Genomic DNA, 4,090 nt, shown 5'->3' on the forward strand with positions numbered 1-4,090 from the left:
GGGACCTGCCTCGAGAAGATGCCATTTTCCCAATCAGACTCAGCATGCAGCCTCTGAATGCGAAGAGAATCGTCCAAGAACATACACAGTTATTGGTCTGCTTTTCACAAAGCAAACGCACCCACATGCTTCAGCTGGCAGGTGGCCACTCCCCTCATCTTCTGTCAGAGTAGAGTACTATCGGGAAACCAGCTCGGAGCAGTGGACTCCAAAGCACTTCCAGGCAATGTGAGAGGAGGGAGGACTCACTAGAATTGGCCAACCACCAGGTTTGACAGACTCTCTTGGAACTAGGGGGATCAGGGGCCAAAGCCCTAAGGGGAGGGCGCATTCCCCGAGAGATGATTGTATGAAGACAAGATGGAGGAGCAGTTACATGTTCGGTACTAAGTCATCTTCAGGGGATTGGAAGACTCTTGCTGGATTTCATGATGCTGACCAGCGTTAGCTGATTAACCCACGTATGCAGGCACTTAAGAGAAGCAGGGAAGGGTGGGAAAGACTGGCCTCTGGACTTCCCTCCCACCCCTGTGATCCCCACCCCTCACCTCTCACCCATAGTCACCATAATAGGGAGCGAGAATTAAGCCGGTGGAAGGCTCTGCCAGCTGCCCCCGCCTGCTTACCATGAAAATGTTGGTTTTATTCCACACTTAGCTTGTGCAGATGCAGCAGGAAAATCAGAAAACCTACCATCTCAGTGAGTACCAGGCTGCCTCCAAAGGGATGGGCAGCCGTGCTCGTATTTTTATGGTTAGAAAGGCACAAAATTATCAACTAAAACATTCCTTGTCTTTCTTTTTCCTAAATCTCATGGAGTTTTCCAACTCTTTTAGACTGTAGTTTTTGGTTTTTTTGTTTTTGTTTTTGTTTTTTTACAAACACTTTACAATGTAAGATATTTATTTTTTACTTGCTCTGGAGGATCTGTCTGAAAGACTATTCATGGAACAGGAAGAAGCGTAAGGACTATCCATATCAGCTTTGTTAGGAGTCTTCATGACTGTAAGATTGTAAATACAGATTATTTATTAACTCTGTTCTACCTGGAATCTAGGTTTCGTATGGAAAGTGTCTGACAGCAGGTAGTGGAGACTTATCAGCAAATCTCTCAAGAACGGCACAAGGAACATCAGAGCTAGCGGCTTTTCACTTTGTGCTCAGAGTGAATGATTTGGGATCTTTTTTTGTCTTTTCAAGTGGAATTAGTTGTCCATTTGCTAGTGTCTTTAAATTTCAAAGAAAAGCCAGGAGGCCTTTCAAACTGTCTGTACCCCATCCCTTGTGCCTATTTCCAGGGAGAAGAAAAGCATCTACACTTTTTCGTTTTTTTCCAAAAGAGAAAAAAAAATAACAAAGGTGAAACTTTTATACAAATATTACCTCATTTGTTGTTGTGTGACTGAGTAAAGAATTTTTGGATCAAGCAGAAAGAGTTTAAGTGTCTTACAAACTTAAAGCTACTGTAGTACCTTTTAAAAAAAAAGTCAATGTTGTACATAGTATAAAAATTCTTTGCAGAAAAGTATTCCCAATAAGGAAATAGCATGGAAATGTTAAATACATTTCTGAAAGTTATGGGTTTTTTTTCTATCTTATATACCATTGCTTTATTTTTATAAATTATTTTCTCATTGCCCTTGGAATAGATCTCAGATTGTGTAGATATGCTATTTAAATAATTTATCAGGAAATACTGCCTGTAGAGTTAGTATTTCTATTTTTATAAAACGTTTGCACACTGAATTGAAGAATTGTTGGGGTTTTTGTTTTGTTTTTGATTTGTTTTTTGCTTGTTACCCCGCCTCCCAGTTTTGACTATTTGCCAATACCTTTTTCTAGGAATGTGCTTTTTTTGTACACATTTTTATCCATTTTACATTCTACAGCAGTGTAAGTTGTATATTACTGTTTCTTATGTACAAGGAACAACAATAAATCATACAGAAATTTATATTTATACTTACTGTATCCATGTTTATTTGTTCTCTGCTGGCTTTGTTAGGAGGTGGGGGTAAATTCCATTCCTAAAGCAATACAGCATACAGAAGAACACATTACACTAATCAGTAACATTCCCAGTTCCTGTATAATTGAAGAAGAAAGATTTGCTCAAGAAACACATTTGCTGGATTTGTAGAATAAGAACAAAACATGAGCTTACCATAGCAAACAAAGGCAAGATGGGACACTGGAGTGGCTCGGTAGGCGAAGCATCCGACTTGATCTTGACTCTGGTCTTGATCTCAGGGTCCTGGGTTAAAGCCCCATGTTGGGTTCCACACTGGGTGTGGTGCCTACTTACAAAAAAATCTTGGAAAGCAAGGACTCAAGATAGGGCCCCCTACAGGGCATAATTTTATATTTTACTAAGGTAATAAATATCCCCTTTTAAATCCTTCTGCAAGTACAGTCCTGTCTTTATGAAGAACCATGAAAATGGGAAAAACAAGTGAAGGGCACACAATTCTCACAGCTCCATTTTCGGGCCCATGAATGACAGCATTAGGTGGGCTACGCAACTGCATGTTGTGGAGAAGCATTAGATGAGCTACTAGAAGCATTAGTAAATGCTACAAAAGGCTGACCTCCAAGATCTATAAAGAACTTCCCAAACTCGAAACCCAAAGAACAATCGTCAAAAAATGGGCAGAAGACATGAACAGACACTTCTCCAATAAAGACGTACAAATGGCAAACAGACACATGAAAAAGTGTTCATCATCATTAGCCATCAGGGAGATTCAAATCAAAACCACATTGAGATACCACCTTACACCAGTCAAAATAGCAAAAATTAACAAGGCAAGAAACAACAAATGTTGGAGAGGACGTGGAGATGGGAACCCTCTTACACTGTTGGTGGGAATGCAAGTTGGTGCAGCCACTTTGGAAAACTGTGGACGTTCCTCAAAAATTAAAAATAGAGCTACCCTATAACCATGCAATTGCATTACTGGGTATTTACCCCAAAGATACAGATGTAGTGAAAGGAAGGGCCCTATGTACCCCAGTGTTCATAGCAGCAATGGCCACAATAGCCAAACTGTGGAAAGAGCCGAGATGCCCTTCAACAGATGAATGGATAAAGAAGATGTGGTCCATATATACAATGGAATATTACTCAGCCAACAGAAAGGTGAATACCCAACTTTTGCATCAATATGGATGGGACTGGAGATTATGCTGAGTGAAAGAACTCAAGCAGAGAAAGTCAATTATCACATGGTGTCACTTACTTGTGGAACACAAGGTATAACATGGATGTTAGGAGAAGAAAAGGAAAACTGAAGGGGTGGGGGTGGGGGGGGGGAATTGGAAGGGAAGACAAACCATGAGAGACTGTGAACTCCAGGAAAAACTGAGGATTTTATATGGAAGGGGGTAGAGGGGATAGTGGAGCCTAGTGGTGGGTATTAAGGAAGGCACGTATTGCATGGAGCACTGGGTGTTATACGCAAACAGTGAATCTTGGAACACTGCATCAAAAACTAATGATGTATTTTATGGTAAGTAACATAACACAATTAAAAAAAGAAGAAGAAGAAGAAGTAGTAGTAGTAGTAGTAGTAGTAGTAGTAGTAGTAGTAGTAAGTACTACTGAAGGAAGAGCCATCCTTACAAAGTTGGGCCAGGGATGCCTGGGTGGCTCAGTGGGTTAAAGCCTCTGCCTTTGGCTCGGGTCATGATCCCAGGATCCTGGGATTGTGCCCCGCATCGGGCTCTCTGCTCAGCAGGGAGCCTGCTTCCTCCTCTCTCTCTGCCTGCCTCTCTGCCTACTTTGTGATCTCTGTCTGTCCAATAAATAAATAAAATCTTTAAAAAAAAAAAAAGTTGCGCCAAACTCTACAGATGTCACCTTTTAGAGAATGAATTCACCTTTCGTCAAAAACAGCACTAAAAAAGAACTTAGAAGAAATCCTACATATACATACAAAGTATAAGATTAGGGTTTTTTTTTTAATTTTTTATTTTTTATAAACATATATTTTTATCCTCAGGGGTACAGGTCTGTGAATCGCCAGGTTTACACACTTCACAGTACTCACCAAAGCACATACCCTCCCCAATGTCCATAACCCCATCCCCC

This window comes from Mustela nigripes, chromosome 13 (genome assembly GCF_022355385.1).
Source record: "Mustela nigripes isolate SB6536 chromosome 13, MUSNIG.SB6536, whole genome shotgun sequence".
In the NCBI taxonomy this organism is placed as follows: Eukaryota; Metazoa; Chordata; class Mammalia; order Carnivora; family Mustelidae; genus Mustela; species Mustela nigripes.